The sequence below is a fragment of the Sapajus apella genome, unplaced genomic scaffold, assembly GCF_009761245.1.
Source record: "Sapajus apella isolate SASKATOON/1434 unplaced genomic scaffold, GSC_monkey_1.0 scaffold222, whole genome shotgun sequence".
Lineage (NCBI taxonomy): Eukaryota > Metazoa > Chordata > Mammalia > Primates > Cebidae > Sapajus > Sapajus apella.
The window spans coordinates 675,073-688,308 of record NW_022437162.1 but is presented as its reverse complement, the minus strand read 5'-3'; the positions used below and the strand labels follow the sequence as shown (position 1 = coordinate 688,308).

General features: G+C 43.0%; 1 pseudogene; it reads right to left on the bottom strand.

Moving 5' to 3' along the window:
* Positions 1 to 11,061: 11,061 nt before the first annotated feature.
* Positions 11,062 to 12,231, bottom strand: LOC116544582 (annotated as a pseudogene).
* Between the last annotated feature and the right edge of the window lie 1,005 nt (positions 12,232 to 13,236).

Sequence of the window (13,236 nt, the reverse complement as noted above, 5' to 3'; positions counted from 1 at the left end):
CACATTTCCAGATGGATTTTTATTGCCGACAGACCAGGAGATTCCCAGGCAAAGGAGTCTCATGGGTCACCAGCGTAGGTGTTTTGGCTGGCGTGGAGGGTCTCTGCACAAAATACATGGGTCTGGACATTGTTTTAGCTGGTGATTGAAGCTCCTGGGAGACAGAGTTGCCCATTCAACTGATAAAAAAGGAGACTAAAACAGGGAGCCAGGCCAGGAGATTCTCAGGAAAGAAGCTCCAAGAATCTCAGCACGGCTGTTTCAGCTGGCGCAATGGGTCACCGCATGGGAAATTACACAGATCCCGGCATCTTTTTAACAGGTGACTGGAACACCTGGGAGACAGAGCCGCCCATTCAACTGAAAAAAAAAAAAAAAGGGAGTCTGAGGCGGAGAGCCAGGTGATCAGGCTCCGCTGGTCCCACTCCCACAAAAAAAAAAAAAAAAAAAAAAAAAAAAAAAAAAACAGCATTCTGAAACAATCTGCATTGAGAGTTTCACAGCAAATGCAGCTGAACCCAGCACAGTCCAGCTCTGTGGAGGAGGGGCACCCACCATTACCAAGGCAGTCCACCACTACGGAGGTAGCCTGCCATTGCAGAGGCAGCCCGCCATTACTGAGGCAGCCCACCATTACAGAGAGAGTCTGCCATTACAGAGGTGGGCCGCCATTGCTGAGACACTTCTAACTATACCCATATAAACAGGATGGCATGGAAGTTCACATGGCAGCTGGGCAGAGCCCACAGCAGCTCAGCAAAACCTCTGCAGGCAAACTGTGACTAGGCTGCCTTCTCGCTGGGCAAGGCAGCCCTGAAAAAAGGCAGCAGCATGACAGAAACATATAAATAAAGCCCAAACTCCCTGGGACAGACCACCTGGGGGAAAAAAAAAAAGGCGTCTATGAGTTTTGCTGCAGCAGACTTAAATGTACCTGCCTAGCAGCTCTGAATGAACAATGGAGCTCACAGCTCAGCACTTGAGCTCCTATAAAGGACAGAATGTCTCCTCAAGCAGCTCCCTGATCCCCGTATATCCAAAGAGTCACCTGATAAAGAAGAGCTCAGACTGACATCTGGCGGGTATCCTTCTGAGACAAAGATAGCAGAAGAAGAAACTGGCAGCAACTCTTACTGTTCTTCAGCTGCTGCATGTGACCCCCACGTAAGCAGGGCCTGGAGTGGACCTGAACAGTCCTACAGCAGAGGGGCCTGTTAGAAGGAAAACTTAGAAACAGAAAGAAATAACCTGATCATCAACAAACTGGACATCCACTCAGAGATCCAATCTGAAAGTCAACAACTACAAAGACAACAGGTGGGTAAATCCACAAAGATGGGAAGAAACCAGTGCAAAAGGGATGAAAACACCCAAAACCAGAACACCGCCTCTCCTCCAAGGGATCTCAACACCTCACCTTCAAGGGAACAAGGCTGGATGGAGAATGAGTGTGTTTAATTGACAGAAACAGGCTTCAGAAGGTGGGTAATAAGAAACTTCTCTGAGCTAAAAAAAAAACATGTTCTAGCCCAATGCAAAGAAACTAAGAACCTTGAAAAAAGACTTGATGAAATGCTAAAGAGAATAAATGGCTTAGAAAGGAATACAAGTGAATTGATGGAGCTGAAAAACACAACACGAGAACTTCATGAAGCATACACAAGTTTCAACAGCCGAATTGACCAAGCAGATGAAAGGATATCAGAGGTCAAAGATCAACTCAATGAAAGAAAATGAGAAGGCAAGAATAGAGAAAAAAGGATAAAAAGGAATGAACAACGTCTTCAGGAAATATGGGACTATGTGAAAAGGCCTAATCTACGTTTGATAGGCGTACCTGAATGATACCAAGAGAGAATGATACCAAGCTGGAAAATACTCTTCAGGATATTATCCAGGAAAACTTCCCCAACCTAGCAAGGCAGGCCAATATTCAAGTCCAGGAAATACAGAGGATGCCACAAAGATATTCCTGAAGAAGAGTAACCCCAAGGCACATAATCGTCAGATTCACCAGGGTTGAAATGAAGGAGAAAATGCTAAGGGCAGCCAGAAAGAAAGGTCGGGTTACCCACAAAGGGAAGCCCAACAGACTCACAGCAGATCTCTCAGCAGAAACCCCACAAGCCAGAAGAGAGTGGGGGCCAACATTCAACATCCTTAAAGAAAAGAACTTTCAACCCAGAATCACATATCCAGCCAAACTAAGTTTCATAAGTGAAGGAAAAATAAAATTCTTGGCGAACAAGCAAGTACTCAGAGATTTCATCACCACCAGGCCTGCTTTACAAGAGCTCCTGAAAGAGGCTCTACACATATAAAGGAACAACCAGTACCAGCCACTCCAAAAACATACCAAATGGTAAAGAGCATCAACACAATCAAGAATCTGCATCAACTAATGCGCAAAACAGCCAGCTAGCATCAAAATGGCAGCATCAAATATTAACCCTAAATGTAAATGGACTAAATGCCCCAATCAAAAGACACAGACTGGCAAATTGGATTTAATTCAAAACCCATCAGTGTGCTGTATCCAGGAAACCCATCTCACATGAAAGAATACAGAAAGGCTCAAAATAAACGGATGGAGGAAGATATACCAAGCAAATGGAGAACAAAACAGCAGGAGTTGCAATTCTCATCTCTGATAAAATACACTTTGAACCACCAAATATCAAAAGAGACAAAGAAGGACATTACATAATGGTAAAAGAATCAATACAATAAGAAGAGCTAATGATCCTAAATATATACAAACCCAATACAGGAGCACCCGGATACATAAAGCAAGTTCTTAATGACTTATAAAGAGACTTAGACTCCCACACAATAATAGTAGGAGACTTTAACACCCCATTGTCAATATTAGACAGATCAACCAGACAGAAAATTAACAAGTATATCCAGGACTCGAACTCAGACCTGGACCAAGCAAACGTAACAGACGTTTACAGAACTCTCCACCCCAAATCCACAGAATATACATTCTTCTCAGCACCACATCACACCTACTCTAAAATTGACCACGCAATTGGAAGTAAATCACTCCTCAGCTAATGCAAAACAACAGAAATCATAACAGTGTCTCAGACCACAGTGCAATCAAGTTAGAACTCAGAATTCAGAAACTAACTCAGTACCACACAGCTTCATGGAAACTGAACAACTGGCTCTTGAATGTTGACTGGATAAACAATGAAATGAAGGCAGGAATAAAGATGTTCTTCGAAATCAATGAGAACAAAGACACAATGTACCAGAATCTGTGGGACACATTTAAGGCAGTGTTTAGAGGAAAATATATAGCAATAAATGCCCACATGAGAAGCAAGGAAAGATCTAAAATCGACACCCTATCATCAAAATTGAAAGAATTAGAGGAGCAAGATCAAAAAACTCAAAACCTAGCAGAAGACAAGAAATAACTAAGATCAGAGCAGAAGTGAAGGATATAGAGACACAAAAAACCATTCAAAAAAAAAACCAATAAATCCAGGAGCTGGTTTTTCGAAAAGATCAACAAAATAGACCACTAGCCAGAAAAATAAAAAAGAAAAGAGAGAATAATCAAATAGATGCAATAAAAAATGATAAGGGGATATCACCACAGATTCCACAGAAATACAAACTGTATCAGAAATTATTACAAACAACTCTATGCACATAAACTAGTAAACTTGGAAGAAATGAATAAATTCCTGGACACTTGCATCATCCCAAGCCTAAACAAGGAAGAAGTCAAAACTCTGAATAGACCAATAACAAGAGCAGAAGTTGATGCAGCAATTAAGAGCCTACCACCCAAAAAAAGCCTAGGTCCAGATGGGTTCATAGCCAAATTCTGCCAGACATACAAAGAGAAGCTGGTACCGCTCCTTCTGAAACTATTCTGAACAATCCAAAAAGAGGGAATCTTTCCCAAATCATTTTATGAGACCAACAGCATCCTGATACCAAAATCCAGCAAAGACTCAGCAAGAAAAGAAAGCTTCAGGCCAATATCCATGGTGAACACGATGCAAAAATCTTCAATAAAATACTGGCAAACCTATTGTAGTAGCACATCAAAAAGCTTGTCCACCATGATCAAGTAGGCTTCATCCCAGGGATGCAAGGCTGGTTCAACATACGCAAGTCTATAAATGTAATTCACCACATAAACAGAACCAAAGACAAAAACCACGTGATTATCTCAATTGATGCAGAGTAGGCCTTTGACAAAATTCAGCAGCCCTTTATGCTAAAAACCCTCAATAAACTAGGTATTGACGGAACGTATCTCAAAATAATGAAAGCTATTTATGACAAACAAACAGCCAATATCATACCGAATGGGCAAAAACTGGAAGCATTCCCTTTGAAATATGGCACTAGACAGGGATGCCCTCTCTCACCACTCCTATTCAATATAGTACTGTATTGGAAGTTCTAGCCAGAGAAATCAGGCAAGAAAACGAAATAAGCCTATTCAAATAGGAAAGGAGGAAGTCAAATTGTCTCTATTTGCAGACAACATGGTTGTGTATCTAGAAGACCCCGTTGTCTCAACCCAAAATCTCCTGAAACTGATAAGCAACTTCAGCAAAGTCTCAGGATACAAAATCAATGTGCAAAAATCACAAGCATTCCTATACACCAATAACAGACTTAAAGAGAGCCAAATCAAGAATGAACTGTCATTCACAATTGCTACAAAGAGAATAAAATACCTAGGAATACAACTAACAAGGAACTTAAATGACCCGTTCCAGGAGAATTACAAACCACTGCTCAACGAAATAAGAGAGGACACAAACTGATGGAGAAACATTCCGTGTTTATGGTTAGGAAGAATCAATATCGTGAAAATAGCAATACTGCCCAAAGTAATTTACAGATTCAATGCTATCCCCATCAAGCTACCAATGACCTTCTTCACAGAACTGGAAAAAAACACCTTAAACTTCATATGGAACCTAAAGAGAGCCCACAGAGCCAAGTCAATTCTAAGCAAAAAGAACAAAGCGGGAGGTATCACACTACCGGACTTCAAACTATACTACAAGGCTACAGTAATCAAAACAGCATGGTACTAGTACCAAAACAGAGATATAGACGAATGGAACAGAACAGAGGCCTTGGAGGCAACACAACATACCTACAACCATGTGATCTTTGACAAACCTGACAAAAAAAAGCAATGGGGAAAGGATTCCCTGTTTAATAAATGGTGTTGGGAAAACTGGCTAGCCATGTGGAAAAAGCAGAAACTGGATTCCTTCCTGACACCTTATGCTAAAATGAACTCCAGATGGATTAAAGACTTAAACATAAGACCTAACACTGTAAAAACCCTAGAAGAAAATCTAGGCAAAACCATCCAGGACATAGGCGTAGGCAAGGATTTCATGACCAAAACACCAAAATCATTGGCAACAAAAGCCAAAATAGACAAATGGGGCCTAATCAAACTCCACAGCTTCTGCACAGCAAAAGAAACAATCATTACAGTGAATCGGCAACCAACAGATTGGGAAAAAATTTTTGCAGTCTACCCATCTGACAAAGGGCTGATATCTAGAATTTACAAAGAACTAAAACAGATTTACAAGAAAAAAACTAACAAGCCCATTCAAAAGTGGGCAAAGGATATGAACAGACACTTTACAAAAGAAGACGTACATGAGGCCAACAAACATGAAAAAATGCTCATCATCACTGGTCATTAGAGAAATGCAAATCAAAACTACATTGAGATACCATCTCACACAAGTTCGAATGGCGATCGTTAAAAAATCTGGAGACAACAGATGCTGGAGAGGATGTGGAGAAATAGGAACACTTTTACACTGTTGGTGGGAGTGTAAATTAGTTTAACCATTGTGGAAGACAGTGTGGCGATTCCTTAAGGACCTAGAAATAGAAATTCCATTTGACCCAGTAATCCCATTACTGGGTATATATCCAAAGGATTATAAATCGTTCCACTATAAGGACACATGCACACGAATGTTCATTGTAGCACTGTTTACGATAGCAAAGACCTGAAACCAACCTAAATGCACATCGATGATATGCTGGACAGGGAAAATGTGGCACATATACACCATGGAATATTATGCAGCCATCAAAAACTATGAGTTCGTGTCCTTTGTAGGGACATGGATGAACCTGGAAACCATCATTCTCAGCAAACTGATACAAGAGCAGAAAATCAAACACCGCATGTTCTCACTCATAGGTGGGTGTTGAACAATGAGAACACATGGACACAGGGAGGGGAGCACTACACACTGGGATCTGTTGGGGGGAAATAGGGGAGGGACAGTGGGGGGTGGGGAGTTGGGGAGAGGTAGCTTGGGGAGAAATGCCACATATAGGTGATGGGGAGGAAGGCAGCAAATCACACTGCCATGTATGTACCTATGCAACTATCTTGCATGTTCTTCAAATGTACCCCCAAACCTAAAATGCAATAAAAACAAGAAATAAAAATAAATAAATAAATAAAACAGCCAATCAAAAAATTGTTGAAGGACAGGAGTAGACATTTCTCAAAAGAAGATATACAAATGGCCAACAGGAGCAAATGTTGAACTAAAAAATGTTCAACACTGCTAATCATCAGGGAAATTCAAATTAAAACCACAATGGGGTATTACTTCACACCTGTTAAAATGCCTGTTATCAAAAAAGATGGAAGATAAGTGTTAGTGAGGAGACAGACAAAAGGGAGCCCTTACATGTAGTTGGTGGGAATATTAATTAGTACAGCCATTATGAAGACAGTGTGAAGGTTCCTCAAGAAATTAAAAATAGAATGACCATATGATCCAGCAATCCCACTATTGGGTATATATGAAAAGGACATGAAATTAGTGTGTCAAAGAGATGTCTGCACTTCCATGCTTATTGCAGCATTATTCACAATAGCCAAGATATCGAATCAACCTATGTGTTCATCAGTGGATGAAGGCATTAAAAAAAAGTGTTATGTATAAACAATGAAATACAATTCAACCTTTAAAAAGAGAAGGAAATCCTGTAATTTGCAACAACATGGATGAACCTGTAGGATATTATGTTAAGTGAAATAAACTAGGCACAAAAAGACAAATAATGCATTATCTCACTTCTATCTGGAGTATAAGAAAGCTGAATTTGTAGGAACAAAGTGAAAAGTGATGGTTACCAGAGGCTGAGGGGAAGGGTGTGGATGGGGGACATAAAATTTTAGTCAGATGGGAAGAACAAGTTTAAAAGATCATTATGTGTCATGGTGACTACAGTTAATATCAATACATTTTATATTTGAAAATTGCTAAGAGAGTAGATTTTAAATGTTCTTACTGCAGAAATGATATGTATGTAAGATAATGCATATATTAATTAGCTTTAGCTATTCTGTTATGTATACCTATATCAAAACATCAAGTGGTACATTGTAAATATGTAAAATTTTTACTTGTCAATAAAAAGAAGAAACAAAATGAAATGCCAGTACAGTAAGCAATAATCTAAAAACAAAACAAATTAACAAAACAATAACAACAACAGCAAAAGTAGAAAATCATTGTCGCAAATTAAATATTAGGTGGGAGACGAAACATAACCTTACCATACTACTTGAAATTGTTATTGTTCTGCCAGGAAGCTTTTCCTAACAACTTTCTTTATAGAGGTAGAATTAAATAATAAACATAGATTTTAACTTCTTGTAAATGTTGCTTTCAGGTAAATCAGAACAAGCTGAATAAAAAAAAGATGCTTATCAATTGAAAAAAAAAACAATAAAAGCTACTTATGACAAACCTACAGCCAATTTCATACTGAATGGGCAAAAACTGGAAGCATTCCCTTTGAAATGTAGCACTAGACAAGGATGCTCTCTTTCATCACTCCTATTCAGTATAGTATTGGAAGTTCTAGCCAGAGCAATTAGGCAAGAAAAATAAATAAATAAATAAAGGGTATTCAAATAGGAAAAGAGGAAGTCAAATTGCCTCTATTTGCAGATGACATGATTGTATATTTAGAAGACCCTATCACCTTAGCCCAAAATCATTTTAAACTGATAAGCAACTTCAGGAGTCTCAGGATACAAAATCAATATGCAGAAATCACACACATTTCTATACACCAATAACACACTAACAGAGAGCCAAATTATGAGCAAACTCCCATTTACAATGCTACAAAGAGAATAAAATACCTAGGAATACAACTAACAAGGAACTTAAATGACCTCTTCAAGGAGAACTACAAACCACTGCTCAAAGAAATAAGAGAGGACACAAACTGATGGAGAAACATTCCATGCTCATGGTTAGGAAGAATCAATATCGTGAAAATGGCAATACTGCCCAAAGTAATTTACAGATTCAATGCTATCCCCATCAAGCTACCAATGACCTTCTTCACAGAACTGGAAAAAAACACCTTAAACTTCATATGAAATCAAAAGAGAGCCTGCATAGCCAAGTCAATTCTAAGCAAAAAGAACAAAGCGGGAGGTATCACACTACCGGACTTCAAACTATACTACAAGACTACAGTAATCAAAACAGCATGGTACTGGTAGCAAAACAGAGATATAGACCACTGGAACAGAACAGAGGCCTCGGAGGCAATACCACGCAGCTACAACCATCTGATCTTTGACAAACGTGACAAAAACAAGCAATGGGGAAAGGATTCCCTGTTTAATAAATGGTGTTGGGAAAACTGACTAGCCATGTGCAAAAAGCAGAAACTGTACCCCTTCCTGACACCTTACACTAAAATGAACTCCAGGTGGATTAAAGACTTAAACACAAGACCTAACACCATAAAAACCCTAGAAGAAAATCTAGGCAAAACCATTCAGGACATGGGCGTAGGCAAGGACTTCATGACCAAAACACCAAAATCATTGGCAACAAAAGCCAAAATAGACAAATGGGACCTAATCAAACTCCACAGCTTCTGCATGGCAAAAGAAACTGTCACTGAAGTGAATCAGCAATCAACAGAATGGGGAAAAAATTTTGCAATCTACTCTTGTGACAAAGGGCTGATATCCAGAATTTACAAAGAACTAAAACAGATTTACAAGAAAAACACAAACAAGCCCATTCAAAAGTGGCTGAAGGATATGAACAGACACTTTACAAAAGGAGACATACATGAGGCCATTAGAGAAATGCAAATCAAAACCACATTGAGATACCATTTCATGCCAGTTAGAATAGCAATCATTAAAAAATCTAGAGACAACAGATGCAGAAGAGGATGTGGAGAAATAGCAACACTTTCACACTGTTGATGGGAGTGTAAATTAGTTCAACCATTGTGGAAGACAGTGTGGTGATTCCTCAAGGACCTAGAAATAGAAATTCCATCTGACCCAGCAATCCCATTACTGGGTATATATCCAAAGGATTATAAATCGTTCTACTATAAGGACATGCACACGAATGTTCATTGCAGCACTGTTTACAATAGCAAAGACCTGAAACCAACCCAAATGACCATCGATGATAGACTGGATAGGGAAAATGTGGTACATATACACCATGGAATATTATGCAGCCATCAAAAACGATGAGTTTGGGTCCTTTGTAGGGACATGGATGAACCTGGAAACCATCATTCTCAGCAAGCTGATACAAGAACAGAAAATCAAACACCGCATGTTCTCACTCATAGGTGGGTGTTGAACAATGAGAACACATGGACACAGGGAGGGGAGCATCACACACTGGGGTCTGCAGAGGGGAAATAGGGAAGGGAGAGCAGGGGGGTGGGGAGTTAGGGACAGGTAGCATGGGGAGAAATGCCAGATATAGCTGATGGGGAGGAAGGCAGCAAATCTCACTGCCATGTGTGTAGCTATGCAACAATCTTGCATATTCTTCACATGTACCCTAAAACATAATATGCAATAAAAAATATATTGGACACCTATAAACTTCATGGACTCTCCTGCAGCCTCCCTTCCATGTATTGTTAAGTCTAAGTCAACTCTAGTTATTTCATTCCTCTGGCCAATGATTGCCTAGGGCTTGGGCAGGAGCTGCCTCTTTGCCTGAGCCACAGCTGCCCTCTGCACCTACCACCCTGATGCGCTGGGCCAGGGAGAGCTCCATCTCGATAGGGATGAGCTGTGAGGAGCTGGTGGCTGGAAAGGTCAGGTTGTGGTAACTGGTTTTGTTCAGAAGGTTGTTCATCAGCTTCTTGGCATTGGCCACATGGCAGTCCCCTGGAAAAATAGATCTGTTTCTGTTTTCCCAGGGGACTGCCTGTAAGGTCGCCTGTAGGTTCTTCATAGCTGTCACCTGCAACTGCCCCCACTGCAGCTGACAGCTACCAAGGGAGAGCCCAGAGGGCCAGGGAACATATGTGCCTTGAAGGCCAGCTGAAGCAGTGAAGGTACAGGCCTGGCTCTCCCTGGAGACTTCAAATGACGTTCAAGACATAGCTCATCTCTATCCTCCCATGCCATAGCTCTTTCTCCTTCGTTTGCTCGAGCAATGAATGGCATTCCATACTCTTCACATCTGGTACAAAACTGAGTGTCTCATCCTGATCCCTTCTTTGGTTCATCTGAGACCTGTCTGCCCTCCCATCTCTACCGCTACACCCATGTCCATACCTTCCCAGCCCTGCCCACCTTCTGGTCTCTCCAACTATACACTGCCCCTGCCATCCATGTACCATACAGTGGCAGGCTGGTCTTTCTACAGCAAACTGGTTTAGGGTCCTTCACTACCCACAGTTTTGGGAGCTGGAGGTGGAGTTAAGCCTCATATGTTTTGGCTTGGCATTCAGAGAGCTCTTTCCCCTGGGCACTGCATCATCCAGAGCACTCACAGTGTAGGGTAGGAGCCCTGTTACTCAAATGTGGGTTTGGTGCAGAACTGGATATGTGAGATGGCGCTTTCCCTAAGAAGAAACCAGGCTGAGATGGTATTTTCTGGGTTAAGAGTTAGACCTCCAGAGTGCAAGGTTTCTCTGAGACATCAAATGGAGGGGTCCAGCTGGCAGCTTTCTCCTGGTGTGGAGCTTCAGGGCAAGGTCTCAGTTCAGAGCCACATTCAAGAGCCAGCTTAAATGCAGCCTCCTGCAGGGAACCCCCAGAGCTTCCACAGCCTCAGATCTGCCCCTCTGCAGGCTCCAGATCTTTTGCCAAGTGGCATTTGGGTCTTCATGTCATCTCCCATATCTGGGAGTAAAGGTGAAGTGCAGGGGCTTGTGCTTGTGTATTCTGGTGCCATCTGGGAGGATGTGTCAAGTAGAGAGGAGGCGGCTTGCAAAGAGGGAGACCCAGAGAATAGTCAAAGACATATGAGCAGGTGAGCCTGGGAGCAGGAAAAGAGATGAGAGTGAGCAGAGGCACGTGCTGGAGCAGGGGAGCAGGTGGGAGAATTGGGGAATGAGGGGGCTGGAGAGGTGAGGATGGGGAGGTGGGTGAGGGGCTTCCTGGCTGTCTAGGCTCACGAGTCAATTACATCCTCCTGCAAAGGCCACCTCACCTGGTTGCCCCAAAGCCCTACCTCTGTGGGTGGGCCCAGAGGGCCCAGAACTCAGATGGCTCAATTGAGCAGGCCTGCGGCAAACTCGGGTGGGTGCTGGGCTGGACTCCTGGCCGTGGGGAGCAGCCACCACCCTGCCTATTGCATCCACTTTCCAGCTGGCTGCCTCACTGAGCAGATGCAATTTGTGAAACATGCTCCTAGTGCACCTGCTGCCTGCTGCCCCTTCCCAGCTGCCCTGGGTTCCCCAGAAGGGGTTACTGTGGAAGCTGGGCCTAGATTTTGAGCCCTGCCTCTCATACCTGGGGCCCCTCCCCCTCATACCTGGGGCCCCTCCCCCAGAGGTCAGCTGCTTGAGTACCCTAGAAGGCAGTGTATAGCCCCAGGCTACAGTTGGGTCCCTTCCACAGCCCTTCATAGCTTATCTATTTGAACTGACTGCTCATTTCATAGAGAGGCATGTGTCTTGCTCCAGCTCATCCAGCACGTCTAAAGCAACTGTGGGGTCAGAATCTGCAGCTCCCAGCCTCCAGCCCTGCAACATTAGGGGAGGCTGGACCCCACATCTCTGAAGTCCCACCGGGCTGGTGTGAGCAGGCTCCTGAGTCCAGGGCTGCTCTGCAGGCTGTGGGGCTCATGCTCCAGCTCTGGGCCCACCTGATGTGCTCAGGCTGCTCACCTTTGGGCCTGTCCTGCCTCTCAGGTATTCGGCTGACCCTGAGGGCCTCTCCATCATCTTGACCACCAGCTACGGGCTGTGACTTAGAGGTTCCCAGAACATTAGACCATTTGGCCCAACCCCCCATTTCTCAGCTGGGGAACCTGGGACCAAAGAGGGAAAGCAACTTTCTCATGGACCCCCAGCAAGTCAGAGGCAGAACCAGGTCTAGGAGCCTGTCTAGGACAGAGGTCATCCCTGCCCCCTGAGCCTTCTTTAGTGTCCTGTTAACTTCCCCTTAAGGAGACCGTACTGCGGAGGCTGGAGATGGTGCTGTTCAGGGCGGTGCGTGCCCGTGACTGTGCCTGTGTTTGTATTTGTGAGTGTGTATGGGGGTGGGGATGAGAGGTGGGAATAAACAGCAGGGATGCTGGGGGCTGGAAGGCATTCCAGCTCACCCCCAAAAAAAGGCATGGGGAAGCTTAGCCAAGTGTAGCACATGCTTAAGAGTTTTTAATTTGCTAAATGCCTGTGAGACCGGCTGGGCTAAGCAGACCAGGTACAGACCTTACCCCCACAGATGGCAGGGGTGGCCCAGGACAGGTGGGAGCTTCTGCAGCAGCTTTGGGGGGGTCACATCCCAGCCCATGAGCTGACTGTAAAGCAGAGAAACTGCCTCCAGGTGTCAGTCATTATCCAGTGATTCTGATGGGGAGTGGGCCCACACCAGTCTCTGTCCAGGATCTTGTCTGGGAAAAACTGCTCCCTGGCAGAAAGAGGTGAATAATTTGAGACGAAGCCATGGTTGAAATTCTAAACTGTGTGTGTGTCCAGTTTAAAAAATAAAATTTAACTTACACATTTGTATTGAAAAATGGAAAGATACTGCCATTGTTTTGGAATATGAACTACAGAAAGTAACAGTGAACAGAATCTTATTGGAAAGATAAGATTCTGCATCTGGAAAGGCAGAGTGATTTTCACCTGGGGTGTGTGTCCTTCACCAAGGAAGGGAAGATGAGATTTACGTTTGTGAAAAGGCAGTTATGAATTCACCTTCTATAGAGAGCTCACCATATACTA